The sequence below is a fragment of the Lithobates pipiens genome, unplaced genomic scaffold, assembly GCF_037356315.1.
Source record: "Lithobates pipiens isolate NorthernLeopardFrog02 unplaced genomic scaffold, aLitPip1_a1.2 Scaffold_18, whole genome shotgun sequence".
NCBI classification, from domain to species: Eukaryota; Metazoa; Chordata; class Amphibia; order Anura; family Ranidae; genus Lithobates; species Lithobates pipiens.
Genome location: NW_027507758.1, coordinates 434,812,092 through 434,826,122, shown reverse-complemented (window position 1 = coordinate 434,826,122; position 14,031 = coordinate 434,812,092). Strand labels below are relative to the sequence as shown.

Here is a 14,031-nt window from a genome sequence, read left to right as displayed (position 1 = left end):
ATTTTAATAGTTTTCAGGGAACAATGAATTCCTTGGGGGTCAGTGGGAAGAATGCCCTTACATTGGTGGTTAGTGGGAAAAATGTCTCTTACATTGGTGGTTAGTGGGAAGAATGCCCCTTACATTGGTGGTTAGTGGGAAAAATGTCTCTTACATTGGTGGTTAGTGGGAAGAATGCCCCTTACATTGGTGGTTAGTGGGAAAAATGTCTCTTACATTGGTGGTTAGTGGGAAGAATGCCCCTTACATTGGTGGTTAGTGGGAAAAATGTCTCTTACATTGGTGGGTAGTGGGAAGAATGCCCCTTACATTGGTGGTTAGTGGGAAAAATGTCTCTTACATTGGTGGTTAGTGGGAAGAATGCCCCTTACATTGGTGGTTAGTGGGCAAAATGTCTCTTACATTGGTGGTTAGTGGGAAAAATGCCTCTTCCATTGGTGGTCAATTGGAAGAATGCCCCCTACATTGGTGGTTCATGGAAGGAATGCCCTTTACATTGGTGGTCAGTAGGAAAACGGCCTCTTGCATTGGTGATCAGTGGGAAGAATGTCCCTTACATTGATGGAGAGTGAGAAGAATGCTCTGTACATTGGTGGTCACTGGGAAGAATGTCCCATACATTGGTGGACAGTGGAAAGATTGTTCTGTACATTGGTGGTCAGTGGGGAGAATGCCTCTTACATTGGTGGACAGTGGGAAGAATGCTCTGTACATTGGTGGACAGTGGGAAGAATGCTCTGTACATTGGTGGTCAGTGGGAAGAATGTCTCTTACATTAGTAGACAGTGGGAAGAATGCTCTGTACATTGGTGGTCACTGGGAAGAATGTCCCTTACATTGGCGGACAGTGAAGAATGCTCCGTACATTTGTTAGTGGGAAGGATGTCCTTTACATTAGTGGTTAGTGGGAAAAATGCATCTTACATTTGTGATCAGTGGGAAGAATGTCCCTTACATTATTGGGCAGTGAGAAGAATGATCTGTATGTTGGTGGTCACTTGGTAGAATGCCCCTTAAATTGGTGGACAGTGGGAAGAATACTCCGTAGATTGGTGGTCAGTGGAAAGAATGCCCCTTACATTGGTGGTCAGTGCGGAGAATTCACTTTAAATTGGTGATCAGTGGGAACAGTGCCTCTTACATTGGTGGTCAGTGGGAAGAATGTCCCTTACATTGGTGACCAGTGGGAAGATGGTCCCTTACATTGGTGGTTAGTGGGAAGAATGTCCCTTACGTTGGTGATCACTGGGAAGATGGTCCCTTACATTGGTGGGTAATGGGAAGAATGTCCCTTACGTTGGTGGTCAGAGGGAAGAATGCCCCTTAGAACAACCCTTGAAATAGTTTTCAGGTCTCAGGTAACTCAGACTAAAATTAATTCCTTAGGGGTCAGTGGGAAGAATGCCCCTTACATTGGTGGTCAGTGGGAGGAATGTCCCTTACATTGGTGGACAGTGGAAAGAATTCTCCATATATTGGTGGTCAGTGGGAAGAATGCCCCTTACATTGGTGGTCACTGGGAAGAATGCCCCTTAAATTAATGGACACTGTGAAATAATGCTCCGTACATTGGTGGTCAGTGGAAAGAATGCACCTTACATTGGTGGTCAGTGGAAATAATGCACCTTACATTGGTGGTTAGTGGGAATAATGCCTCTTACATTGGTGATCAGTGGAATGTCCCTTATATTGCTGATCACTGGGAAGATGGTCCCTTACATTGGTGGTTAATGGGAAGAATGTCCCTTACGTTGGTGGTCAGAGGACAGAATGCCCCTTAGAACAACCCTTGAAATAGTTTTCCGGTCTCAGGTAACTCAGGCTAAAATGAATTCCTTTTGGGTCAGTGGGAAGAATGCCCCTTACATTGGTGGACAGTGGAAAGAATGCTCCATATATTGGTGGTCACTGGAAAGAATGTCCCTTACATTGGTGGTTGCTGGGAAGAATGCCCTTTACATTGGTGGTCACTGGGAAGAATGCCCTTTACATTGGTGGTCAGTGGGAAGAATTACATTAGTGGTCAGTGGGAGGAATGCCTCTTACACTGGGGGTCAGTGAGAAGAATGCTTTTTACGTTGGTGGTCAGTGGGAAGAATGTCCCTTGGATTGGTGAGTGGTCAGTGGGAAGAATGCCCCTTACATTGGCTATCAATGGGAAGAATGCCTCTTATATTGGTGGTCAATAGCAAGAATGCGGGACGTGTCAAGGCAGATGCCGATTATCCAGAAACATGACAGGAGTTGTGAAAGTTTGTGAAACCATCCCTAATTACATTACCCAACTCCAAGGTGCCAGGGAGTCTATGACATGCGTTAATTGTTCCAGTTACATGGTTGAAGGTATAGATTGGCTTTGAATAAGTAAAACAAAAGCCTGGATCCACATCCATGGTAATTTAGTTCAATTTGGAGCTTATCACTACTTTGTCTTTTATATGAGTATATAAAATCACTGAATAAACCAGCAAAGTGCTCACAAAGCAGATAGGTGTGTATCAGAAAGCTGGCATACAATTATCCACTTGATAGCAATTGTACTTGATATTATTATATCCTTTCATTATTGTTGTTTTATATTATATAGTATTGTATGTATATGAATAGTTAGCAGGGATCCAAAACTTTTAATATTATCCATTATTAAAAGTTTAGAGCTCCTCTAGCTCCAGCTATTCCTCTGACTCTCATTTACATGGATAGAAAACAATTCTTACATTTTTCTATTAGGGGAAACTGTCTCCGGGGTTGCAGGTGGTTCATAGCAACTAGATAAGTGCTATGTTTCTTGGAGGGGGCTGGATTGTCAGGCGTGAATAAATATAATGATGAAGATAAAGACTCCGATGTGAGTTTTATTGCAGCTTGGTGGAGTTAGAGATTCCAATACGTCTACAAATGACCGCATGCTGTTTGTAAATGTATTCCTCACTGTGCCTCTATTCAGACTAGATTGTTGAGCTCCTGAAAAGCTCAGGATTTGTTTGAAAGAAAATGTTCAGGAGGACGTGGAGCCGAAGGACCATGAAGATGATGGATAATAATTGAAAGAAGAAAAATGAAGTTACAGGGTTGGAAATAAATCAGAGCGTATAGTTAATGATTACTGGAAGGTGAATCCCATAAATAAGTTTTCTACTTGCATACCTACTGTACTAGGCAACGTTAATCATTTATCATGCACGGCTCAGTGGAGCAGAAAGTGATCGAGCATTAATGTTGGTGATCTGCAGGAAAGTGAGTAATATACTGTAACTGCTACAGTGCACACTCATTGCTTCCTCACTTATGGAGGAGAATAGCGATTGTACAATTCTGAGCACACAGGGATGAATATTCATAGGCTCTCATGATTGCTACATAATTCACACACCCCCATAATTGCTACAAGCCAATAAACCAATGGTGATTATTATATGTTACACATAATGTGACAACCAGTTATGCAATGAAACAGGAGGGGGATGAGACATCCATTTAAAGCACAAAAAATTGTACATATGGAGGGACACAGGCATGCACCTGCATCCTGTAATGACGTTGGGAGTATTAGGATTATTTGGGGAATTTAAACACAGGACTGATGTGGGCTAGTGTTTGTGAGCTGATCTCAGTTTCTCCCTTCTTAGTAATAAATCACTGTACTGAAGGTACACACACATTTGTGTAGTATACAGTAGTCCATTTGTAACATCTAATGCCCCGTACACACGATCATATTTTCCAACAACAAATGTTGGATGTGAGCTTCTTGAAGGAAAGTCTGACCGCATGTACGCTCCATTGAACATTTGTTGTCGGACTTTCCACCAACAAATGTTGGATAGCAGGTTCTAAAATTTTCCACCAACAAATGTTTGTTGTCAGACATTCCGATCATGTGTATACAAGTCTGTCGGACAAAAGTGCTCGGAATCAAGTATGAGCCGGAAACGCTCGGTATTGTAAAACTAGCGTTCGTAATGGAGATATCACGTTAGCTGGAACTACGTTCGTAATTGTTGGCCAACATTTGTGTGACCGTGTGTATGCAAGACAAGTTGGAGCCAACATCCTTCGAACAAAAATCCACGGTTTTGTTGTCGGAAAGTTCGATCGTGTGTACGAGGCATAAGACCTGCATGCGGTAGAAAAGAGAAAGGAAACAATCGCTTCCACTGACAACTGTGTCGGTAAAACTTTGGCATTGGGTGTAATTGTTCAGGCACATTGACTATCTGGCTTCTGAAAAAAATGTAGCCAAAACCAAAATCTTTAAGTGGTCAGACTTTGGTTAGGAAAACAAATGTGAACTTGTATGCAGTTTTCTAGACCTTTCAATTCTCCTCTTAGGCTCCATGCACACTGGGCTTAAAAAAAACCCTGTTCTCTTGGAAGTTAAAAAAAAGCTCATATGGAAAAATTTTTGTACAAAGTTTAGACAAGTTTAGGTGAGTTTTACATTTTTTCTGACAGTAAGTTCCAAATAGAAACACGAACCAGAAGGGTTTTTTGTTTCCCCTGCTTCTAAACGTTGAGCTCAAAATATGCCTAATGTACATGGGCACATAGGATAACACTGAGCTGCTTCTACAGGCAGAACACAAAACTGCTGTAGAAGCAGCGTTTTTTAAGCCAGTGTGCATGGAGCCTAAAGCCACATATACACGTTAGGACTTTCCGATGGGAAATGTTCAATGACAGGCTGTTGGGGGAAAATCCAACTGTGTGTATGCTCCATCGGACAATTGTTGTCGGACTTTCCACAGACAAATGTTGTCTAGCAGGTTTTAAAATTTTCTGCGGACAAATTTGTGTTGTCGGATTCTCTGAGCCTGTGTACATCAGTCCGTCGGACAAAAGTCCAAAGTACAAACACGCATGTTCGGAAGCAAGGACAAGCTAGATGCGGTCAGTCTTGTAAACTAGCGTTTGTAATGGAGAATTAACATTCCTGACGTGGCAAATTATGAACTCTCCAAATGCAGCGCACATTCTCTTCTTCTTTAATGGGATATTAATAAAGATGCTTTGCTGGTGATACTGATGGAGTTATTTCAAACTAATTTTCAAAGTTTTTTTTTTCTAGTGATATCAAGAATAATATTATTATTATTATTTTTATTTTTATTTGGGCAAGTTACCACAACACCATTATCCCGTAGATTTTAAGATCAAACATACAACTATGTTGGTCTCCCTTGTTAATTTTACATTGTATTTTTTGTAACTGCCTACTCTCAAAATGTCATTTGAATTGAAACACATAGCCAAGTATTATTCTATAGATTTTCTTTATTGTGCATTAACCTTGTACATCTAGGGGAAACCCTAACCAAAACCCTAACCCCTAACCCCTACAATTTCGGCCATGACTATATATATATATATATATATATATATATATATATATATATATACTGTATGCAGAAATATATATAGTATAGCTAGCATTTGGTATTGCTGTTTGAGAAATATACCACAAACACAGCAGACATTCGTTTTTGAAATTTAGAGTACGCTGGGTGAAATTGTAGATGTAATAAGAATACAGTTAATTTTTTTTAGCAAAGTGTTTTAAGACTTTGGCTCTGGAGGACACTAATTGCAAAGCCAGAAAATTTGTAGCGAGTTATGATGATCTAATTAAAAATACTGCATCATACTGGATTTTTTCATCTTTGTTTCCCTGTGTTTTACAAAAGAAAAACTTTAAACGCATGCATCTACTGTATGTGTCAGCTGAACTGTCAGTCGAACTTTCATATTCTCATTGCCTGCCAGTTCACTATAAGATCACTTAGCTGACAGCCTTCTCGTTGTTTGAAGCTACTGCAGTTCACTGCAAAAAAGCAATCCCCAGTTCTGCCCCTAAGTAGTTTATTTTTGCTTTGCTAGTGAACATGATAGGATCATGTTTTCTTATCAATTTCATATTTATATTCAGTATTTTTCCAAGCCTGTTTCTTTTATAAATATGCATTGCTGAAATGTTATTTACAAAATGTTTTATGCATGCAGCATGTTTCCGTAGAATGGGTATACTCTTACTTCATAAGAGGAGAACTCAGTAAAAGTGACTTCTGAAGTCAGTTAAATTGTGAGTCTTTGACAGCTTGAGCTCTAAGTACACGCAATGCTCAGGTGAATGAAGACACAGTAGATGGATACTGGGAAGAATAAGGGCTGAGATTAGGAATTAAAGAAGAAAGAGATTGGGGGACAAGACCTAAAGGGTTGGCAACTTCAGCTTAGGGTAACAAAAGGGTAACAAAATTTGTTTAAAAGCTTCCTTTTCCTTTAGCTGGCCACACAAATTACATTATTTCTAGAGTTGAAAATTCGGAACACAAACATACAGAGCTATTAAATTTAAACATAATTATTACATATAATTATAGTGACAAAATCTATGTGCATGGACCACAAATAGCTATAGATGACAAACAAATTAGTGCATGAATAAATGAGAAACGTTCAGAAATGAACTGAATACATATATGTGTGAAAAAGTGGAATACACCAAAAACAATATGGTTAGATGTTATTCGTAGGAAAAAAAATGTCTTTATACAAGTTTCAGCAGAAATAGTTCAGGTCCATCCATAAATCTCAGATAGAAAAGCATGTCACCCTGTGCAACAGTGGGGGGCCACGAGTGTATCATGCATACCAAGATGGCCACGACTGTATCATGCATGCGTAGTACAACATACATGCTAGCTCCACCCTATGCATTTCATAATATATGACGTCATTAGGGGCTATAGCTATTTGTGATTCATGCACATAAATTTAGTCACTTTATGTGTAATATTTATGCTTAAAGCGGTAGTAAACCCGCACATTTTTATTTTTTTTTAAACCTGCAAAGCAAAAGGCATAATGAGCTAGTATGCACCGCATACTAGCTCATTATGAAATACTTACCTTAGAACGAGGCCCCGACATCTGGCCCGATCCACGCCGAGGGAGCTGACATGCTCCCTCTGCGTTTCTTCCGGGTATCGCGGCTCCGGCGCTGTGAGTGGCCGGAGCCGCGATATCGTCACTCCCGCGCATGCGCGCGGGAGATTTCAGTCCTGCCGGATTTTGACGGCGAGAAACCCCTTGTGCGCATGCGCCGCTGCAGTCAGCGGCGCATACCGAGGGGAATATCTCCTAAACCGTACAGGTTTAGGAGATTTTTTTTTACCTACAGGTAAGCCTTATTATAGGCTTTCCTGTAGGTAAAAGTTAAAAATGTGGGTATACAACCCCTTTAAAGTTAGTAGTGCTGCACGTTTATGTTCCCTATACGCTTATACTTTGTACCTAATTATTGTATTGCTGCTTCATTTATTCATCTACTACTCCTTCTCTGTGTAAATTCATTCTCTTTACATTATAGAGCTTAGAATTGGATAGAAATTGTAACCTGTGCATTTGTATGAATCAGCAATTGGATACAATAGAAATTTTTTTAATCCGATTGTAGAGTTGGTCAGGAATCAGTTTTTAATTCAATTTGTCTTGTATTGTAATTGTTATGCCGCGTACGCACGATCAGAATTTTGGTCGGAAAAAGTTCTGATGGTTTTCCTGACGGAATTCCGACAGGATTTCGCTCAAGCTGTCTTGCATACACACGGTCACACCAAATTCTGACTGTCAAGAACACGGTGACGTATGAGGGGACTATAAAAAGAAAAAGGAAGTTCAATACCCAGTAGCCAATAGATCCCATCTCGTAGTTGAATCTGAGCATGCGTGAGTTTTTGCGCGTCGGAATTGCATACACACGGACGCATTTTTGGATAGGAACTTTTTCCGACCGAAAAATTTAGAACATGCTCTCAATCTTTTGCTGGCCGAAATTCCGCCAGCAAAAGTCCGATGGAGCATACACATGATCGCATTTTCCGACTAAAAGCTCTCATCTGTCTTTTGCTGGCCGAAATTCCAATCATGTGTACGGGGCATTAGGCTACATATAGGTGGGCAGATGTCTCGAAAAGAATAGCAGGTGGCAAACATGCCTGCACTTTGTACTGCCAGGACAGGTCACTGTTTCCTGAATGGCTTACCTTACAGAGAGATGCACATTCGGCTCAGTGCTTTACTCCATCTTCTCTTTAAAGAGACCCTGTCACCAGCTTATAAAATGCAGTTAAAATCACAGACAAATGGAGGCATGGCTAGCCAGCGGAGCGGATGGTCGCATGCTAGAGCGGCTCCGCTTCATCCCAGGCTTCAGCGGTAAAAAACACCGACTGTAACCCTCGTTTCCACCCTCAAGCTGCCGGATTACCTGCGGGCAACCCCTGAGATGCCATCCCGGAAAAGAAAAGAATCCACCAGACCGGGCAAGATGTTAAACTTTTTCGGCCACCAGCGTCCGCCCTCCATCCAAGATGGCGCCGGCGGCAGTGTCGGCCGCGCACGAGATCCGCAGGGCCAGCGGGAGAGATCAGAGAGACAAGTCCGCGGGGTGAGTACCCCGTCATTACAGCCCTCACCCTGCCCATCACCACCCTCAGCATCGTCGAGCCTTGCGAAAAGCAGGCTGAAAACGGCGGCTGCAGCAGCTGACATGGGGGAGGTGAGTGATCTTAACTCCTCACTAGATGACACCAGGGAACTACAGGACTCCATTACTGAATTCCCAACGCTGAATCAACCTGTATTGGACACTACACTCAAGGACATGTTAGTGTCCCTCCCCTCCACGTTACATGCGGACATTATATCAATGACACAGCAATTTAAAACCGAGGTGACCGCAGTAGCCAGCAGGGTTTCACACATAGAAGTGAAAATGGGGGAGTTTGCTAATACATTCAACGACTTAGTAGACGCCCATAATGACAGAGACGATGAGATCGCAAATATTAAGGCAAAACTGGCGGACCTCAAAGACAGGTCGAGACGTAATAACGTAAAAATCCGTGGGATCCCTAAAACGATTAAACCGCAGGAGTTGAGAGACTATTTTATTAACATAATGCGGGTGGCACTCCCAGATACACCGGTGGAGGACTTGGTGGTGGACCATATCCACAGACTGCCGAGGCCTAAAAACATCCCGCCCCACTTGCCCAGAGATACTATAGTCCGGGTGCATTTCTACCACGTAAAGGAGCGATTTGTGATGGCGACTAGGCAGCGGGAGAATTTGCCTACTGATCTTAAGGACCTGTCATTCTTTGCAGACCTCTCGGCCTACACTATGCAGCAACGCAGACAGTTGGCTACCATCACCAAACCGTTGAACAACCACCGTATCCCCTATAGATGGCTGCACCCAGCTAAACTACTGATAACCCAAGATGGGGAGTCGCACCTGGTGACAAATGTTGAGGACGGCATTCGCCTCCTGGAAGCTTGGCAGTTTCTTCATCCGCTACACGCAGCTTAAGGAAAGACAGGGCCACCCCTGCCCACACGCCCTTAGTAGCTGAAACAGGGTGAATCTACTTCACATAAATGTGATTTAACCGCCTGCATGCTTGGAAAGAAGGCTTACAGAAATTAGTTCAAGTTCTTGTTTTTCAATTTTCAGAATTGACCGCTTCTACCCCCCGAGAGTTATCGGTTTTACACCAGCACAGATTCCGTTGGGAATCACAATTTTTTTTATCTTTGTTCTTTCTATTCAGTTCATTTTTGTTTGACTTTCACTATTTGACTTTCCCCGCACCTATCTTCCCCCTGCCCCCCTATTACAGATACCAGTACAGCCATTTTTGGAAAGAGAGGTTGGCTCATCAGGAAGTGCCTGATCCAGACCGAAGCACCTACCGTATCGCAACAAGTGGAGCGTCTCCTTTCAGGTCTTGAAAGGTCAGGTACTAATACAGTGTAGCGCATCATGGCTTTTACTATTTCATCGTTAAATGTTAAGGGCCTCAACAGCCCCCAGAAATGCCAGTTAGCCTGGAGAGAAGCGGTTAAGCTGCGCTGCAACATTATTTGCTTCCAAGAGACACACTTTATGACGAGCAAACACCCTTCCTTCTCAAATCGCAAATTCCCACATGTGTTTCTTGCATCTGGCCCCAAGAAAAAAGCAGGTGTAGCAATTGCTATTAAGGACTCTATTTCCTTCTCCCATGTAGACACTTACCTGGACCCATCTGGTAGGTTCATAATCCTTCTTTGTGAGATTGCCCAACAGAAATATACCCTTGTAAATGTGTACCTGCCGAACGTTCACCAAATCAGATTTATGCGGAAAATTTGGAAGAAAGTTTCTGAGATGAGACAGGGCCATATTCTTATTTGCGGTGACTTTAATGCTGTCCCCAATGGAGAAATGGATGTATCTAACTACCATTGGAGGAAGTCTAACAGACCCACTCTTACAAACTTTCTTTCCACCTCTGGCCTCCATGATGCCTGGCGTTGTCAGCACGCCTCTGAAAGGGACTTTACTTTTTTTCCAACGTCCACCATACTTACTCGCGTATAGATTTCTTTTTGGTAGACAAATTTCTGCTACAAAAAATTGTAAGATCTGACATACATATTATTACTTGGTCGGATCATGCTCCGGTGTCCCTGGGGGTGGGGGGTCGCGGTGCCAAAACGAGAGCAAACAGGTGGAGGAATGATGTCTCTGTCATTTCCCAGCCTGCTAATCTAAAATATTTAAGGGACAAACTGACTGAATTCTTCGAGATTAATGCTCCCTCGGTATCGGACCCCTTCACCCTCTGGAACACCCACAAGGTCTACATGAGAGGCCTATTGATCCAATTAGGAGTGAAAGTTAAACGGCAGCTAGGGTAAATTCAAACTTTAGAAACGTCCAATAAACAGCTGTCCACGCAAAAGACAAGAGATGCTTTGTTTTCTGCGCGGCAAGAGCTACGGGCATTCCTGGTCTCTCAACAGGAGAACCATTTTCGTATCCTGAAAGCTAATAACTATCGATATAGTAATAAAGCAGGGAAGCTACTGGCAAGCCAACTTAAAGAACAATTTATTCATCAGAAAATTGGCAGTGTGATCAACCCCAAAACTAAACAAACGGTATACAACCCAAAAGAAATCGCTGATGCTTTCAGTGATTACTACGAGGCCTTATATAATCCCAGCGATGATCCTGACACTCACCAACCCTCAGAACTAATAATTACAGAGTTTTTGAGGGCAATTGACCTACCCAGAGTCTCCCAGAGCGAATTAGAACAGTTAAACTCCCCTTTCACAGTCCCCGAAATTCAATCAGTTGTTAAGAGCATGCCCCATAATAAGGCGCCAGGTCCAGACGGTTACTCGTCAGAATATTATCAGCTGTTTAAAGCTGAACTATCCCCTTATCTAAAGCAGATTTTTGATGCCACGATGTCCACTGCCGCCTTTCCTAGAGATATGCTGACGGCTTTGATCATTACTATACCCAAACCGGGTAAAGATACCTCTCTTCCTCAGAGTTATAGACCGATATCTTTATTGAATATCGATGTTAAAGTGTATGCAAAATTGGTGGCTAATAGGCTTGCAGGGCTTTTGCCAATACATAAGATCTCACTCTTCGCGGATGATGTCATTTTTATATTGTCTAATCCCTACCAATCCATGACGGCAGCGCAGGAGGTGTTATCAAAATTTTGTAAAGTGGCCTTCTACAAGATTAATTCAAATAAATCGTGCGTTTTGGGGATAGGAATTGATAATCATCTAAAAGCAAAAATACAAAAGGATTTCCCATATCCCTGGTCCTCAGATTCTATTCAGTATCTGGCAACCCAAATAACTCCGTCCACAACAAAGTTGTTTCAAGCGAATTTTCCCCCAATGTTAGATGCTCTCCAAGGTGAAATACTTAAACTCCAGAAGCATTATATTTCCTGGCATGGTCGCCCGGCAGCCTACAAAATGCTACTACTCCCTAAACTAACGTACCTTTTCAGGGCATTACTGATAGCTATTCCCCCCTCTTTTTTTTAAATCCTTCAAAGGCAAATGCTAAACTTTATTTGGGCAGGGAAAACAGCGAGATTCCCATCTGGCATGCAAAGTAAAGGTAAACAAGTGGGGGGTATAGGGATTCCAGTTCTTCAAGATTATGCAACAGCAGCAGTGTTGGATCAGCTACGAGGCTGGATCTCCCCACTAGAACCCAAGCCCTGGTGTCAACTAGAGCAGACGTGGGTGCACCCTAGATCATTAAGTTCTCTTTTAATAGCCTTTAGCGTTGAACAATTCAATGTCGGCATAGATCATCCCACGATACAGGCCTCTTTACAAGCGCGGAGCAGGCTCTTGTTATCATCCCATCATGGTGAACGATTAACAGCAGTTTCCATTCCCTTAAACTCACTCCAGTGGTTGATCCCTAATATCTCTTTGAATGTGTGCCAATGCAAGGGGATCGAACTAGTCCAAGAGCTCACAGAAGGGGATCGTGTCCTGTCCTTCGAGGAAAGTCGAAATAAGTTTAACATCCCCCCATCTGAATTCTTAACATACTCTCAGATTGTGTCCTGGTACCGCCAATTGAGGGCCTCCAATTCATTAATCCCCTCTAGGGCATGGGAGTGTTTGACTTCGTCCAACCCTAAACCTAAAGGGATCTCTATATTGTACAATCTTTTAGATGCAAAATCCTTCTTCTTTAGATTTAGTCACTTGGTGAGATGGGAAACTGACCTTGGGAAACAGTTTACGGATAAACAGTGGCTGTTAGCGATTAAGGATAATATCCGCTTTTCGAGATGCTCGAACTACGGGGAACTAGCGATCAAAATTATAGCTAGATGGCACTTCACCCCCTATATAATAGCAACATTTTCAGAGGATAAATCCAACCTGTGTTGGAGAGGATGCGGCCAAGTGGGTACGCTAGTCCATATGTGGTGGTCGTGTCCACATCTGCGGAGCTTCTGGAATGAAGTATTCAAACTGATAGCGAGAATCACAGGTGTCCCCCCAAAAAAGCATTGCTGAGCATAGGTATGTCTGTCTACCCCTTACCATTGAGAGCCACAGCTATGAACATTATACTTGCAGCGAGGTCTTTGATAGTGCAGAGTTGGAAATCAAGGGATATTTCCACGATACGAGAACTGATCATGAAGGTCAACATCATCTCAGAATACGAAAAAATTCTGGCTTATAGAGACGGTACAGGTGCAAGGTACAGGGCTAACTGGTCTGCCTGGAACTGTTGGTTCTGGGACAAAGGGTAATCCCCACAAGTACTGGTCGTAGCACTCATAGCTTTACAGAGGTCGCCTCCTCTTTTGTTACTTCCCGACCCCATTCTCCTCCCCCCCTTCCTTTTTTCCTTCTTTTTTATGTTTAAGAAGTGTTGACTTATTACGTTACTCGAGTCACGGTGCTATAAGTGCGTGCTTGACTAGATGGACCTTTATGCTGCCGCACAACTTAGGGTGCTCTAGTTGATAAGGTCCCCACTAAGTGTCGATGTTCTTATGTATTTATGTCACCAGGGTAAACTATGCAAATAATGGTGGTGATTTCCTTGTTTTCAGTTTAGCAACCTTTGTATACCATTGCAACTTTAAGTTTTTGTATCCTGGTGCTTGTTATGTTCATGTACTATTCCTCTTTTCAATAAAAATGTATCTGTGTAAAATCACAGAAAAATAAAGTAATTTAAATGCTTACTTGCAAAGTTTTCCTTTCCATGAATGGTTATTTAGGCACTTTTATTACCTTTGTTTTAAATATTGTTTATTTTGTTTTCCACATTTACAAAAAAACAGTAAAAAATATTCCTTATACATACTATTAGAAATCACTTTGTTTAACATTCATGTTATTTCAGTATTTTCAACATTCACATAAAAGCAGACAGTAAAAAATAGTACACATTGGGTGCCCGACCGGATTGAATATCCCGAAGAAGGGAAGAAAAAAAAAAAAAAAAAAACCCCTCCTCCTCTCCTCGTGTGTTCAAAATTATCCTTTTGTGATTTTATCTTGCCCTTATTGTTACCCCTCCCACGTGACGCTTTTTCTTAATTCCAATTTGTGATTTGTGTAAGGTGGGGATTCCTCTCCTTCCATCCTTCCAAAAAAAAAAAAAAACCCCTAAAGGAC

General features: G+C 42.1%; 1 protein-coding gene across 5 annotated transcripts in view; it reads left to right on the top strand.

Moving 5' to 3' along the window:
- KCNAB1 (potassium voltage-gated channel subfamily A regulatory beta subunit 1) overlaps positions 1 to 14,031 on the top strand; it is a 570,878-nt gene that overhangs the window by 233,697 nt on the left and 323,150 nt on the right. The gene's annotated exons all lie outside the window — the stretch shown is intronic.